The following is an 18,036-nucleotide window of genomic DNA, read 5'->3' on the forward strand; positions in this document are numbered from 1 at the left end:
AGAATACTGAATACTCCAGTATTCAGTGTCACAAGATCTTTCACAAATCATTCTAATATGGTGATTTATTATCAACGTTAGTTCTAACAGTTTCTAAACAGTTGTGCTGCTTAATATTTTTTATGATAGGCTACTTGTTTTTAGAATTCTTTGATTAATAAAAAGTTACAAAAAAAACAGCATTTATTTAATATATAAATATTTGTAATATTATATTTGTATATACACATATTTATAGTTATATATTCTGCATATAGTATAAGGAGACTTTATAATTTTAATTCTAAATGTTTATAAGATATAAAATAATTGTATTTTAAACAGAGAATAAGGCACATTAGTTATCATCATCAGCAGGTGGCGCACTAGCACGGAGTCTCATAATAATTGCTTTTAAAATAATATTTCTGTTTCGTCCCACCTACTCGACCCGCCCCGCGTGCCACCCCCGCGTGCCCACCCCCAGCCTTTATTTTGACAGCAACACGTGGCATGTGTGAGTGTGGACCGCGCGCATGATATGCTTCATCATCATCTCTACAGCGGAAACATTCTTGGTAAAAGTTAAAAAAAAAAAAAAAAAAAAAAAAAACCTGGGCGGTGTGAGAATTTGGTCACATGGAGTGCACAGCCTAAAAACTGACTCGCTGAGAGTGTCTCAATCAGTTCTGCATTAGGAAACTGACTGAGTGAGACTGTGCAAGAAGAGCGGCGATTATCCGCGCTCACACAGAACGCGTGCGTGGTTTTGACGTCATCCGCACAGGTGTCAAACCCCGCGTTGTGATTACACTCCTCACAGTGCGACTACTCTTTACCAGGTAAGCGCATTTTTTACCTTAAGGTCTTCAAGTTTATCAGACATATACCGTTATTATGTTGTACTTTTAATTTTTTTTAGAAGTGCTACCTATATTCATGTGCATTTGCGTAGCCTACTTCAGGTGAGAAACGTGGCATCAGTTCAGCATCCTCTTTCACTGTTACTACTGCTGCAACGCAACTGTTTTATTGCATCCAGAGTTTTTTCTTGAAAAGTCTAACTATCCTACCTAGAAATTGTCGAAAAACTGAATGTTTCAGCTCGTTTAAGTGATGAATTGCGTCTAATGTGCCATGTAAATCGACACAACAGCTGTAACACTGCAGCTTGATTCAGAGTAGAGCATGTAGTTCTCCATCACTCAAAAGCCCATTTTCAATGGGATACTTTACGGTTTGTGTGTATATTTTTGAAGCAGATTTTTAAAAACTTCAAAATTAGACAAAAACTATACTGTACATTTAATGAGATTTAAACTAGCCAGACTTAATAAATAGATACAAGTAGAGGGTTCAAACGTTTCTTTTGTCTTGCAAACTATGCTCTCACAAAGACCAAAGAGAACACATTAGACTTAAGTTAATTGGAGGTGGAGGTCCTAATGGATTGTGATCACACTAGTGTTGGGACACACTACACTTTGAACATGACCAAGGAGTTGAGTTTAGAAACCAGATGTTATTCCATCTAAAGCTTTAAAACGTGTTGCGTTATAATGGACTCGGATTTGAGACAGTAGTAAAGAGAGACAATATATATATATTATTATTATTTTTGGTGTGATAAACATTATGAGATTCTGTATGTCAGTGTGCACTGCATTTGAACATTTAATTTGTTGTGCCTATGATACCAAAAATGTTGTCAGGCAGCTCATTTGGTTTTGAGACATAATTTCTTCAATTGACAGCGATAAGAAACTAGTTTATGTACACAAGTTGTTTTTACTATTTTGAGGATATGTATTTTCTTGTATTCTGGTTGAGGTTTTACCCCAGGATAGACTGGAATAATTTGTATTCAGTTATGCAGAATAATGTGAAGGGTTACAGCTTAACACATCAGGCATCAACACTGTCCAAAGGCGCATGGTACAGTATAGCCTCAGAAATGAATATAGATGTCTGGCTTATCAGAAGTTGTATAAAAAAAAAATCACCAGTTTCTACCAGCTGCTGTTGTATTGTTGATATAACACAGCTCTCTGTAGGTTTAAAGTGAGCAGAAAGCAGTTTTGAGGCTGGGCACTGAATGTGAATGATGACTGAGCAGTGCTTTTGAATGGATGGGGGAAAAAGCCAGACATGTTTCTGTATTCACATGACCAACCCATTGGAAGTGCTTTTGTACCTCTCTATTGTCTCCACCTGTGCAATTCTTCTGTCATCCCTCGATTTTACCTTCTCCCTCTCTGTTACTCCGCTTTACCCAATTTCCATCACCTAAAACACACATTCTTCTCATTCATTTGTTTTGTCTACATTTCAATTCATTGTACTTTTTTTGGCACGGAAATTATTGGTTCTGCAAACAATAGTCTAAATTTCAGTCTCAGGATTATCGTTAAACATTTTTCTTAAAGTAAAAATAAAAAGATAAATTAAAGAAACTTAACCTTGGCCACTATCTGGAACAAGTTTAAGTTGAAGCATTAAAAATAAAAATAAATTAAACCTTAAAGGGCCCCAATTATGCTATTTTAAAAGTTCTTAATTTTTTTCTGGAAACACTTTACAGTCATTTTACAAAAAAACTTTACGGTTTGTTTGAAGATTCAGGCTGCGTCCGAAATTGTACATACTCTCTTGAGTAGGTGCTTTATTACTTCAAAACAGCTAAAAAAGTATGTTCCATATAGGGCTGCACAATATATCGAATTTATCGAAATATCACAAATGCATATATCGCAATATGCATATCGCAACAGCATGCAATAAATGGGGTCATGAACAAAAGACAAAGTTTTTTTTAGCTTTAATAAATATCAGGATATATTTAATTCATACAGTGAAAACTAAGCAATGTTTTATTTTTACATTTTATGATTCAGTATCTTTTATTATATAAACCTAATGTAGGATAACCTGAACCCCTGTGGTTTACACTGATGTTAAAATAACACTTCTTATGCTACAGTAAAACACTGATGTTCACTTTCAGAAGTTATAAGGATGTTTTCTAGTCATAAAAAGAATGTGAAACACATGTAGGTTATATCATTTTAAATATATTTTAAAGATAATTTAAGTTTATTTGACACACTTTAAGCATTATCGTATCGCATATCGAATATCGCATTATTTGAGGAGTTATCGCATATCGCATTTTTCTTCAATATCGCACAGCCCTAGTTCCATAGTATGAATGTAATTCGGACCTACTACATCCGCCATGCTTGCCATGCATCAGTTACGTCGCATATGATCTCATGGGATAGTAAAGTGTCCACTTTAGAATCTTTGACGGAAGTAGTAGATCATCCGTGTATTTTCTGCCTTCTCTTTTATGAGTACTGTGAATTCGGACATAGCCTACTACTTTTGTCACATACTGTTTTTCGCCTACTATACAGTAGGAAGTATGCGATTTCGCCTACTATACAGTAGGAACTAAGTATGCGATTTCGGATGCAGTGACAGTCTCTGGCTGCGTTCCTGTCCACTTTTAGACACGCACTTGCGAGCTTCCCTAAGCACTTCCCCTCTGGGAATCCCTGCCGCCATTTTGAAGCCCGTTCCATTTCGTGAAGTGAACGATTGAAGTTTATATGGACAGACCCTCATTCCCTCGATTTTGACAGAGGGAGCGAGTCTACTTCATATGTACACTTCAGGCAGCTCCATATACCACAATGCAACACGATTGTGACGTCAATGCATATTGCGATTAATTTACGCGGTGATGTCACAATCATGTTGCATTGTGGTATATGGAGCTGCCTGAAGTGTACATATAAAGTAGACTGTCAAAATTGAGGGCAGGAGGGTCTGTCCATATAAACTTCACGAAGTGGAACTCACTTCAAAATGGTGGCAGGGATTCCCCCGAGGGGAAGTGCTTAGGGAAGTTCGCAAGTGCCTGTCTAAAAGTGGACTGAAACGCAGCCTTAAGGCTTGTTCGACTTGAACCGACACTGCACAGACCGATCGGTGAATGACATCAAAGTACCACGAGCATGATTAGAGAGCAGACGGCTCCTTGTGCTTTTGAAGCGGTCTCGCTGTACTTTGATGTCATTCACCGATCGGTCTGTGCAGCGTGCATTCCAGTCCACTTTTAGACACGCACTAGCGAACTTCCCTAAGCACTTCCCCTCGGGGGAATCCCTGCCGCCATTTTGAAGTGAGTTCCACTTCGTGAAGTGGACGAGGGAAGTTTATATGAAAAGCACAAGGAGCCGTCTGCTCTAATCGCGGTACTTTGATGTACTTTGAAACCCCTCCCTTTCGTGAACCTACTCTGCTCTGATTGGTCAGACAGTCCAGTTAGTTATGATTGGTCTACCACTTACAGCGCATATCAGAAACGAAACGCCCATTACCAAACCTGAATTTCTGCTCCGGAGGCTTTCTCAGTGAATCATACAATACAGTGATACAAACAGGAACAATGGTGTTGTTTTTAATCAGTATCAATTTCAGCGTCAATCCTTATCCTTTTGAAATGTGAGGAAAGTGGATTCCCCCAGCGCTGAAAACGGTGATTTCTTGACATTTCGACAACATGAACCAAGCTCTTCCAGGCCTCAGCTCCAACTAGTGTATTAGGTTGGGTCAAAGTAGACGTTTACCAGCAGCCAATGAAGAGCATTGGCTGGCATTATGCAAATTTGTTACATTGTGTTACGTAGGTATGTAACAGGAACTAAGACTGGAACTTTCGGCAGTTCAGAATCAGTTCGTTCTTTTAGGAGATAATAACTTTAAGAAACAATAACGTTGTGTACTTTGTTCTTTAAAACTTTGCAGACCTTATATATTTATAAACTGCTATATTTAATAGTAACAAAAATCTAAAACAAATAAAAATTATTTTATGAAAAATAAACTAAATAAGAATGGAAAATATAAATATACTAGCTAATTCAAAATATCAATACAACTGGTGATGCATAAATGCTAAAATAGCTCAGTCAGTAGTGCTAAAATAAAACGAGAAGTAACCATACAGAGTAAACTTAAAATAGCAACTGGCATATTTCTACCAATAAGACTTCATTAGAGGTAATATAAATAATATTTATTATACATTTAATCTGGTGGGGCAGACCTAGACTTGGGACTAAAATTTCTTGTCTCTCTCTGGTTGAGCAAGAATTTGCACCATTTGTTCGAATAGAAAGGAAATGGCACACTCTGATATGATCTGTTATCAGCTGTTGATGATGAAAGAAACCTTTTTCAATTCATAATTGTCTTTTCTTATACTGTATGTGCAGACTAAGAGAAGTTTCTCGCGCAAGGAGGTGCACAGGCACAAATTTGTCTTTAAGCCTTGTTCTAAAGGAATGAATGAATGATCTAAATTATACAAAGGTGCGTTCACACATATGCTTTGAGCAAATAAAGTTTGCAAGGAATTTGACAACAGGATATATCACATCTCACTCTAGGGATATTTTGTAATAAATCACAAATAATAAATTCCAAATGTGAAAATATACCATCTACTTTGCCTTCAATCAGGGTAAATGTTTGAGATTTAGATTCTCATTGACTAAACATCACCTTTCTGTATGAATTTGCAAGTCGCAATTGCATCATACTTGAACTTTCGAAGACGAGACACTTCTTTGCATGAGCTTGCATTTCCTCTTAACTGTGAAGTTAAGTATGAGTGACTGCATCTTTAATGAGGGTGCACAGTTATTAGCATAATATACGCCCAAACCATCTCCGTACAAGGGCAAAAAAAGATGCACTCACTGAAGATCACACTCTGCATGATGGAGAGTGGTTGTGTTTCTCATTTCTAGTACTCAGTTGTTTGTGCGCACAATGTGGTATCTTGTTGCTGGTTGTCTGTCTCTTACCACATTTCCTGTGTGCTGCGTCTCTGTTTTGTAGCAGTTAAAAGGCTATGTTCTTATTTAAAGTCAGTGAACAGGATAATATGGTAGTCATAATGATGGCGTGTCTGTCTGCACCACCACAGTTTCTCTCTTCAGGGAAAAATCTACCCTGTGTTTTCTGTAATTGAACTTATGCTCTATTCCAGCCATACTTTACCAAAAACTTGGTCTCCTCTTACCACTTCCTCTGCAAAAAGAGTCACGGCAGTTTAACCACTGCCTATCATTGCTATTGAGTCCATTCAGAATCAGATGATCTGAACTCATGGCTGTGTCTGCATATATATAAATCATTGCAATCCCTTCCTTATGACAGAGTTTGGACAGCTTAAAGGGGTGGTTCAGGATTTTGGACATCGGACCTCATTTTCAAGTTAGCCTAGTTGTTATTCATCAGTGGAGACAGTTTTCAAAAATGTTCATCCAGTCCTTCCAGTTGCTTAGTTCGCCGATGCTAGGCTAGCGCGAGTCAACGGTATAAGCTAGCCTGCCATTTAAAACTGTTTTACCCACTCCACAGTACACCAAAAGCAAATAAATTATAACGCCAGACTGTCGATGTAAATGTCTATTGAGAGAATAATGTTAGAAATCAAACTACCCTTTCATTGCATTGCAAGAGTTATACTTTGTTCCCTGTATTTATTAGCACAGTCTACAGCAGCGGCGGAGTGATATTAAGTTACCTAGGCAACCGAGAGAGTCTCCACATGACGCAAGTGTGTTTACCTGCCGCTGACACTCATCACTACAGAAGCAGAGGATATTTCACTAAGAAATCAACATAGGACTATGGCCACGTTTGAAAGCCATGCCAATGTTTCAGACTTTGGAGACGAGGAATGTGTTTTAATCAACGAACTGTACATGTATGAGCCGGAATACACAGACGAAGAACTAATCGAGATGAATGCTAAAAGGGCATAAATTGAACTGTAACGTTATCTCCACTAACGTTGTCATTGTCATTCTATCAGTTATGAAAGGGACTAGCTTCATAGATAGCTTTAGTAGCCTGACAAAAGTTATTACCTGTTCATCTGCTGTTGGTGCATATGGAAAGACGGCTGAAACTGCATTCCTTGTCAGTGACTTATGAACGTTTCGATGATGGGGGTTTTCAAAGTCGTCTGGTCTAAAATAATCACTACAAATTCGCAACTTTAATAGTCTCTGCCGGTGTCTCGTTGTCCAAGCCAGCAGAAAGAAGTCACAGTTGGTTCCTTTCTGGATCTCTCAATGGAAATTTGTGGAAACTTTTTGCATGACCATCTATTTGGTTTATTTTTACAATTTCGAAATGCACAACGAATCACCATGTTGCCAATTCCTTAGTTTACAATCAAATGTTTTTCAATATCGTTGTTCATGGCTACTACTAGCTAGCTAGACGTCCCGTCTGTAGTGCGCGCTTCTGTTCTGTGTTTACTTTTCGGCGCAGTACTACTAACCGGAGCAAAGTAAAATTCCGCCGCTGCTGAGAAACTAGTTCCTGTAAATGTAATGCGATCATTGAGATGTAAGAGAACCGGTAGTTTGATTTCTAACATTATTCTCTCAATAGACATTTACATCGACAGTCTGGCGTTATAATTTATTTGCTTTTGGTGTACTGTGGAGTGGGTAAAACAGTTTTTAATGGCAGGCTAGCTTATACCGTTGACTCGCGCTAGCCTAGCATCGGCGAACTAAGCAACTGGAAGGACTGGATGAACATTTTTGAAAACTGTCTCCACTGATGAATAACAACTAGGCTAACTTGAAAATGAGGTCCGATGTCCAAAATCCCGAACCACCCCTTTAAAGAAGAAACCTGCACAATGGATCTGGATTGAGATTTAAGATTCTATAATTACTGTCTATATTTTGTATTGACTACATATTAAAAATTGATTAATCGAAAAAAAAAATGTTTTGCCCAGCCCTGATATATATTTATTTATTTGATTTTGTTATATCAAGAAGTGTGACATTTGACTGTATTGGTATAATATTTACTTGTTGGTATATAGGTTTTGGTATAAACTACTGAAACGTTGCTGTCGTGACAGTCTTACATTATGCTATGTCTTGTAAAGCAAAGGACCACCATTGTAGCCTATTAACTAATTTTCTTTTCTATTTTTTTCTTTCCAAGCTTTTTGTGACTTTGTGGCCTGTGGGTAAGAATGTATCATACTTGTCAGAACGTAGAGCTTGTGAATACCTCCTGGTCTTGAGTCATGATCATAACATCTTTCTTGTTCTGTTTCTATGACAGCCAAACACAACAGCCGAGGAGTGAATCCTTTAAGCAACCAAAAATCGACAACTCACAGTAATTATCCGATACTGGAATGTGGAATTGTAATGATTCATTAGTGAAATTTTCAAATACCAACACACCGTCCATTATTCAGACTGAGGTCATGTCTTCTATTGTTCGTCCCCACCCAACGCCCTTTGCAATCTTTTCTTGTCCACGTTGTTGTACCCTGTTTGATGTTTCTACATCATTAAGATGGAAGGTAGCAGAGTTGACTCACTGACATTGAATGTGATAAAATGTGAGGAATGATTAATTTTGGCTTTTTTTCACCAGATTGGGGAGGTGTTGTGTTGCTGTGGCATTAGTGCGCTGCTGTACTGACTGGGTGTGTGTTAGGCAGGTGTGACTGTTAAGCTCACTCATGGGAGTGGATCATGTGAGAAAAAGCACAGTATGTTCAGTAGGGTTGGTGTGTGATGCGAGAATAGAATCAGTGTATGGATTTGCTACTGTACTGCTCATTCTTTGAATCTTTTTGATTGTAATACTAAATATTTCCTACGTCTGTAGAGTAATTTCAAACTCAGAACACACCCTGGTCACATTGTTTAAAGGTGCTAGCAATGCAAGGTATTGCAAGGTAAAGATGCTAGCAATGTATACTATTGCTTTGGATAAAACCATTTGCCAAATGTCTAAATGTATTGTAGTGCAAGTGTGACTTTGAAAAGTCACATGAGTCTGTGGTGATGGGAGTGTGTAGTTTCACACTATTTCACAACTCTTGATACCAATTTCACATCAATGCCAATAACTAATAGTATTAAGTTAAACTTTAATAAATAATGGCTTGTACTTGTAGCATCTAATAATTCTCAAATAAACATTGCTTCATTTTTTTCCAGTAATTATTCAGTACACGTAAACAGTCAGTAATAAATACAGGATTTGTCCTATAGATTGTATTTTTTTTCTGTTCTATCACAAAAACAGCAATATCAAATCAACATTTAGGAATTGAAAAATGTAATCAAATGCAAAATAAAACTACTTATTGACAGTCTTTATTCCCCATTACATGACTGTCAAATGTAATAAATTAGTGAACATTGTTGAAGTTGGACTGAGAAGCAGGTCTGTAATTAAAATAATTTATAAAGTTATTTTTCTTAATTTAATTAAGAAAACATTATTAATGCTGAACTTTGTTCATGTTCAATTGTGGGGGACTTATTAAAGTCTTTAAAGTTTTTCTGCCAAAAGCAATGTTTTCAATATTAGAAAAACTGTCCACTTCCTGAGATGGTCTGAATATGATTTGTTCTAAAGTCCATTTAAAAGCCAAAATGTATGCAAACTGCTCTCCGACCCAGTGAAATGAACCCAATTAGTAGTAATATCAGTCTGAGACAAGTGTGAATGAGTTTGACTACAAATATGAAGTGTGTGTGCGTGTAGTGTACAGTACATATTTTAATCCTCTGTAATCATTGAGAAAAATCCTGGCTATTTTATGTGCGTGCGTGTGTGCGTGCGTGCGTGCGTGCGTGTGTCCGTGCGTGCGTGCGTGCGCACGCTAATACACCATGCCACATCTAATTTTGATCATATCGTCATTTATTGTTGTACCGGAATTCTTTCACATCTTCCACCAGAATTGTTAACCGTAATTGTAATCCAAAATAACCAGTCAAATGAGGACAAAGTTTAGGAATAGAGCCTCGCACAGGCACTCAAGCACCCACTGAAGACATTCACTTCATTGAATCAAAACTGTTATATAACTGCTTCCTATTCCGATGTAATAACTTTCCCACAGATCCAAATACTGAAATTGGCATCTTTTCCCGTTACTCTTGGAGAACTGCTTTTTAGCCCATGAGTCACTTAAGGTGTTTCCATTGTGAAAATAAAATAATCATGCTTTATTTACCATGTCACAATTTTTTTTTTATTAAATGCCAGAGATGTACCTCAGGGTAAATGTGTGCACATCGCAGTGCATGACAATTGCCTTGGCTGAACTTAGCACTAATTTAACTTGTTTAAACAAGATATTTGGGAGAGCATTATAATAACATGAGATGAGAAACCTTTTTTTTGCAAAACAGTTTGAAGCATCTTGGATAGTTTGATGACTGTAGGCCATAAGCAGAAGCAGTAATCACTGCAGAACCAGGCGTCCAGACTTTTCTTAAAGCATTATGATGCTTACATTGAATATATAGTTAATTTATGTTTCAGCCTTATTTGTTTCTTTTTAGAGTCTGAGAGCTTCCTGGCTGACCTTACTGTCTGGTCACTTCGTTTTTTACCGTGAATGAAGCAGAGTAGGATTTCTGTAAGCATTTCTGAGCATCTGAGAAAATGTGCCAGGGTGGGAAATTATTAAAAAAGCTTGACGAGGTGCTTTTAATTTATAAAACAGCAGTAGATCTGGAAATCAAGCTAATCTGGATTAATCTCACAGAATTTGTTTTTAAGAAATGATATTTTGCTTAAAGAAAAGATTATGCATTGCACCATTACTTTTCATGACAGTTATGCAAAATTGGCAACATTTGCAATCCGATTCTCATTTAATTAATGCAAAATAGCAATTGAGTTTTTCATTCCTTCTCACAGTGTACTTTGGCTTGCATGCTAGTGGACTATAGATGTTAATGAACGATGTACAGTGTGTACCATTGAGAAAAAAAAAAAAAACGTCCAAGTTTCTTAACCCTCAACATTACCACATAACAAACTAATACTTCCAATCCAACCTGCTACAACTATAAGCATATCCAACTTTACCAGTATACTGTATCACGTAAAGAGATATACTTTACTATAATATCTCAGCTGCTTGATTATGAACCATATAATTGCACAGTTCTAATCTGCTAAATGCGACTAACCATTGTTCTAACCAGACGCAACACGACAAAGCAACATGTGATAAAAGGTATCTCCATGTTAATCAGATTTTTAGCTAACCGACTGTGATATGCAACAATACATAGGCCTACTTTTTTTTAGAAACGCTTTCTTTTTTTTTCTGTTATGTTGCGGCTGGAACAACACACAAAGTATGACATTGATAATCCCAGGTACTGTTTATGTGATTTATTTAATGTTAAAAAGCGTCTAATGTGAGTTTTAATATCATTTTGCATGACCTTTTATAGTGGAAGCAACAATGGATATTCCACCTCAGATCTTGAAAATAAATGGAAGGACGTTCAATCTGTAAATCTAGTGTGAACAAACAAGTCTATTCTATGACAAAGATTGTTTCAGTCACTCGGTATGTATTTTTAGCCTATTTGTTCTGAGAATTTGACAATGCAAAACATCATTAGTTCTAAAATAGGCTTTAGTTTCTTTTTAGAAAATTTTTTATTGTTTTATTTTTGGGGTGAAATATGACTCCATGTTTGACAGGTTTTGTGAGATTCTACCCTTTCTCCATCCTCAATCTAACTTTGTAATGATAGGTGCTAAAAACTATCGTTGGCTATATAATGTTTCACTAGCTCTTTAGCCTTTCCTCAGAAATCCTCTGACCTTCTCAAATTTAAACTGAGTGCCAACGTACCATTCAAAAAAAAAAGGGCAGCTTTATGGGTTCGAACACCCCCTCACTTGGATGTGAAAGGGTTGTAATGTTTTTGACTTATGTCCTGTAAGATTCAAACGTTCAGCCTTGGCCAGTGTCTGATTTAGAATTTTTTTTATTTCTTCATGATGTAGTTCAGAATACAGACCTCCAGGCACTGGCTGAAACTTAGAGCTTTGCACTGAAATTTCAGCCATTGTAATTTAGGTATATATAAAAAAAAAAGCCTTAACTCGCTACTTTGAGTTTTAAATTGAATTGCAAAATAAGTTGAAAATATGAGTAGAAAAATACTTTATAACAGACACTTTCAGTTTGAGTAGTCTATTCCTCACTATTTCTTTAATTTGGTCTGACATACCTTGGCGTAAGCTAAATATTTTTTTTACATGTATTTTTGATTGACTTGTTTGTTGCATTGACTGCTTCAAATTTTGTTAGAACCCCTATTATATTGTGTGCAATTAAGTCTGAGGTTTTGCGAATTACTAAAATAAACATGTTTTTTTGTAAGAGATGTTGTTATAAGGACATTTTTTTCCTCAATTTATCCAGAATCATGTGGTTAGAATAGTAAAGACTAGACAGCTTCTACAAGTCAACACTTAAAAAAAAATAGTCTTTACATTTGACTTTCTTTCCACATTTATGTTTTGCTTTATATTATTACAAAGGTTATATTCAAATTATTCTTGTTGATGTTTAAAATGCATTATTGTAGGCTATATCTGTTTTCAAACTGGAATATGACAATCATACTGTAGCTTGCTTGTTATAAGGGAAAATAGCCTGCTGATATGAAATTTTATACCAATTCAAAGAGGGAACCATTATGAATGAAACTTACTTTACAACAACAGCCTGCCATGTGTACTGATATTTTTCACTTTCAAACCTGGACAAATGGCTAACGGTGGTAACAAACAACAATACCTTGGTGTACCTTGACTGACACGCTTTTATTTGAGGCATCCTGTTCATAATAAGGTATCGAGTTTGTATGAATTGGTCCTGCATCGATTGTTGTATTTTTAGTTGACCAAGTGAACATGTTTAATGTACAATAATCATAATGCAAGGAAACTACATGGCATATATTTTTCAGTGGCATTCTTTATCCCATTTGACTGTTTGATTTCTTAGATTAAGTTGGCCATTTCAAATGGATTGCATATTTTTTACTTCTGATGTTCATTTTAAGAATGGCATTTATAAAATGAGATGTATGGAATTTATTTTAGTGCATCACTGGTACAACAACGTTCTAAAGCCGCGATTCATCCACATCACCATTCCATTCCGATCCTCTCAATAGCTTTTAAATAGAAACAAATACCTGCTAATACTTCTGAGGGATTTTGATTTATCCTCCTTGTATTATAGCAGTATACCTCACTAATAAAAATGTCATGACACTGGCCACTGTGAGTAGTCTGTGAAAACATGAAAGATGTGGGAAAGTTGGCTCCATTCCATTTACGGCCAGTTTGAACCAGTAATACCAGTCTCTGATGGCCGTAACCTGTGAGCTTTTGTTTGTGATGGAATGTTGTATTGTCTGCTAGTTTACATGGACCCATGCTGACATGAACAAAATCAGACGTGTTGTTAGAAAACAGCTGCTCAATACTCAAAAATTTGCCCTAAGAAGACAATTTCCTTTCACTGTTAATACTGTATAAGAACAGCAAGAGGATCAGCTTAAATCCAATGTGCCGTTACTATGTATTTAAATGGCACAACTGCGCATTACAGGTTCACTAGTTTGCCAGTTTTCCGTGCTCACATCTCCTTAAATTTCCTCCCACTGAAAAGCAAAAGAAACTTAAACTAATGGACTTTTGGCAAATGCCAACACATGGAAACATGGACTCCCCTAAACTTGCCATTTATTTTTGAGAGGCAAATACTTTCACTTTCCCAGTCAGCTGAACAATGTCTATTTTTATCTTGCTTAGTTACTCTCCCTCCCTGCCTTTCCTTCCCTTTGTGATTGAAAATGACTGATTTGAGAAATTTAACAGGAAAAAGTTCAAAACCAGGTACAAAATCTTGGATGTTGTGGCAACAGTTGTCAGCAGTTCCATTTGGTAACAGTTGTCAGACCAACTTTTGTGCATTTCTCGGTTTAGATGCTATATTAATGCATAGAACATATTGATTAATCATTTGTGCGAAAATTTCGAATGGTCGACTCAAATATACAACCGCTCAAATGTGTGGGGTTGGTAAGAGTTTGTAATGTTTTTGATAGTCTTTTCTGCTCACCAAGACCGTATGTACTTGGTTAAAAATACAGTGAAAAGAATAGTTTATAAATGTAAATATCATTCGAATTTAAAATCGTATGCCATTTCGAATTGCCATTCTCAGATCAATCCATAAGAATTTGTCTTCTACATTCAGTGCACAAAAAACAAAAACATGATAAAAGGACACTGATTCTATGTGAATCTTTAATGTTCTGTTCTGTTCAGCTGGTGCTAATGAGAGCAGCCGAGGATCCACTCTAACATGTTGGATTAATTGAGGTTCTGAAGGGAGGGAAATGTGGCTGCCGCCTCCACTGTGATTACATCATAACTCAATAGCTACGCAGAGCAGCCCGAGTCTCTGGAGCCCACAGTAATTAAGAGAGATCCTCCCCGACAGAGGCCTCGTTAAGGCTGCTAATTGCCTGGAGAGCTAATGATGGGGTAGATTTGCATTCCCTCGGACCAAACTCTCCAAGAATGCAGCGACATCCGTAGCCTCAACTGGGTCATGGTGGTAGGGGAGACTGCTCTTGGTGTGGGTTTATGTTTGTCCCGTGAATGGAGCCAATTTCAAGCTTTCACACACTTTCTTCTGTTGATATTAAATTCAGGACAGCGTGACACAGACGGTGACCTATCTACTGTGTTTACATGTCCAAATTCTTTAAATTCCTCCTTTAATTACATCATTATCAAGGTTGAATGAACCATGTGGTGCTTTCAAAATGCAGTTGATACTGTAAATGCAATAAGGTCAGATTGTATGACACTATGCCGTGTAACTGTACAAAGGTGTCAGCTGGTAGAGATTATGCATATTATATTACAGCTGAATATACTGGATTTGCTTTATGCTATTAGTAGTCATCTTAAATGCTTTACACGTAAGAGTTAGTAAAAACAATACAAAGGTGTGTTTCAAATGTTTTAGAGTAGTTGTATTGCCTCTTAGTTTGTAACTATTATTCTTAAAGTATTACATTTAGTGATGCGCATATATTTTAGGGTCTTTTTTATTTTGACATGTTCTTTGAGGTTCACTTATGTTGTTAATTATTTGCACAAAATATATAAAACAAACATAGATGTGGAAAATATATCTATATGAAATATATCTTTATTTCACTTTCGCTTTTAAATTGTACAAATTTATATATATATACAAAAACATATAAATATATACAAATAAATATATATATATATATATATATATATATATATATATATATATATATATATATATATATATATATATATATATATATATATATATATACACACATATACATATACTGTATATATATACATACATACATACTAACTGTGTATATAGGCCTATCATTTGCGGGCATCAATGAGCCGCTATCAATATGCATGGTATTAAAATGCACGCTCACTTGTTCGCAAATTTATGAAAAATGCAAGTAAAAATTGTCAGCTTCTTTGTGTATAGGCTGAATTAAAAAAACAACACATGCTTATGTAATGTGAAACATTTTGCTGTGGAATTTCCAGAAAAAAATTATGATGTATAAGATAAGTGATCAAATATTTGTCATAGCACTCCTAATGTATAATATCAGATAGCCAAAATAAATGGCCAATATAAAATGACTTTGTGTGCATTCAAGAGTATGATGGACCTGCCCTTTAATGACTGGGGACTTTTGATGAGACATCGGTGTTGCATAAGAATATCGATACTATCAAAGGTCAAATCAGGGTGAGTAAGTGGACAGACAGGGAGAGATAAAGGCTGTAAACCTTAGTTAAGTATCAAAGGAGAAAACAATCTGCCCACCCATTAAAACAGTAGTTTTACAGCGTATTCCTAATCTGAGATATTTAGCTATCCACCTTATTTTGCAACACAGAAGTAAGATAAGAAACTGCTCGAGGTAAGTAACTAGAGGAATAACAAAGTGCAGTGCAAGTTATTTGCACTACAAACCCAGTATGTTTTATAATTATAACAATACATTAAACCAGAAGCCTCACACATTTAAGATACAAATGGCTGCATCTGCTCTTGCATTAAAAACAAGGTTGGTAAAACGATTACAGATAACATTTCAGAGCCAATATGCTAACAAGATATACGATTCTCATACAGTAGGTCACTTGTCTTGGTTTTTGAAGCGTCCAGGCATGTTTTAGCTGTAAGGTAAATAGTTCAACACCTTGTGAGATATTGAAGGCCGCTGCAGGCCAGTGCTTCACTAAGTCTTCAGTATTCTTAAAGGGATCATACAAAATTCTTAGAATATCTCTTAAAAAAGTGGTTTTCAAATGTGGGTCCTGATTGAAAACCACTGCCTTAAACATAATTTAAGCCTGTATTATAACTACAATGCACTCCCATTGCAGGGCTCGACACATTAAGCCTTACTGTATGTGCTTTATATTTGGTGTAAATGTTTTTTTTTTTTTTTGTCTTTTTTTCTGAAACAATATTCTTATCAATAATCTATCAGTTCTTTCTTGCCCCCTTTAATTGATTTCCAAAGCATCTTTAATCTTTAGAAAGAAGATCCCCCCCCCCCTAACCTTATTAAATGTCATCTTTCATGTTACATTTTATCATTAAATAAGACACTAATGTAGGGCTGTTTCCAATCAAATGGGTATTGAAATCAGCATCTTTCTACATTTGAGGAAACAGAAGCTGCATTTGAAGTGGGGTTTAGATGCATTTACATAGACTGTTTAATGAAGCTCAAGAGACTCCATAATGTTTTGAGATTTAATGTTTTAAATATATATATATATTCAGAATAAACAAATATGAAATATAGGAAAAATGCAATGATTGTTTTAAATGAAGTTCTCGTCACGAAGCTCAGTGCAAGTAGTCCATTGCATATTGAAGAGCGACCGGCGCAGTCTTGGCCGAACATGGAATTTAATTTATCCTTTTATGTTCTACGGAAGAAGGAAAGTTTTGTGGTTTTGGAACGACATGAGGCTGTGTAAATGAAAAGAATCTGCTTTGGTCCCAATGGCATTCTGGCATTCAAGTGGGAACTATGAACCATCATGTCTCCATAGAGCTCATCGCTGAATGTTCAAGATTACTAAAATCAACACTAGGGCTGGCTGAATTTTTAATATGAATGTTTGCTGAAGCTGCAATATTATTTTGTTGATCTAAAATTACCAACATTGCGAAGTTTGTTATGGTTTAATGCACTTTTATTGTGCCATGAATTTTTCTTGATTTTTGTAGCTCTGTAGACATTCATGTCTGTGAATAAGTACATTTTAAATTTGATTTAAAATTCGGATTGAATCTAATTATCTGTTTAAAACAAACTCTAAAATGGATTTATTATTTTAACATTTTAAATCTACTTTGAGCTGTGTCAGACTACTTTATAATGATGGCTCATCAGTGGAAAAAAGACTAATAAATAATAATCAAAGTTTTAATAATAAACAATAATTTGCTAAAATAGAGTTGTACAAACATTTAAATTGTTTGTATAACTATTTGCAAATCCCCAAAATTCTATATCAAGTTTTTCACAATTGTTTCTACCCCAGTTTGTGAAATTTAAACAATAAACTGTAATAACTTGTTTTCATAATTTAGATTTATTCAAACATAAATTAAATGAAGACCTCACTAACTTTAGTAAAGTAAAAATATAAGTATGTAATACAGTGCATATAGCCTATTTAGAAAAATGCTCTAACTGAGTTTATTGACATTTAATAGCTTTCTTGAGGATAATGTAACGTTAAGTGACAATGTATATCCTACCAGATGTTTTATTGATGTCTTTCCCCGGTTTAAACACTTAGCGATTTACACAAGACATGATTAATTTCGGTATGTTGTAATATATTTCAACATACCTTCTGGTGTTCAGACATGTTTATTTTGTGCTGTAACTAGTAAAGAGATGGTTTGATCCGTGATGCCACTTAAGCTGAGGTGGTGATCTGTCACACTATTTTAAAGATCGCCAAAAAGACCTTTGTCTGAATTTCCTAATAAAATCATAAATTTTAAAGATGAGACTACTTATTGAATGG

General features: G+C 35.7%; 1 protein-coding gene across 2 annotated transcripts in view; it reads left to right on the top strand.

Annotated features, from left to right (window-relative positions):
* Nucleotides 1-362: 362 nt before the first annotated feature.
* pdlim2 (PDZ and LIM domain 2 (mystique)) overlaps nt 363-18,036 on the top strand; it is a 63,676-nt gene continuing 46,002 nt past the window's right edge. Inside the window, exon 1 of one of the 2 annotated variants that reach the window (XM_079637436.1) lies at nt 363-821. The gene's annotated coding sequence lies outside the window, so the exon portion shown is untranslated. Of the gene's footprint in view, nt 822-841; nt 945-18,036 lie in introns of those variants that run through there. The other variant, XM_079637437.1, reaches the window with a different exon arrangement.

Source organism: Phoxinus phoxinus (genome assembly GCF_949152265.1).
Source record: "Phoxinus phoxinus genome assembly, chromosome: 15".
Taxonomy (NCBI): Eukaryota; Metazoa; Chordata; class Actinopteri; order Cypriniformes; family Leuciscidae; genus Phoxinus; species Phoxinus phoxinus.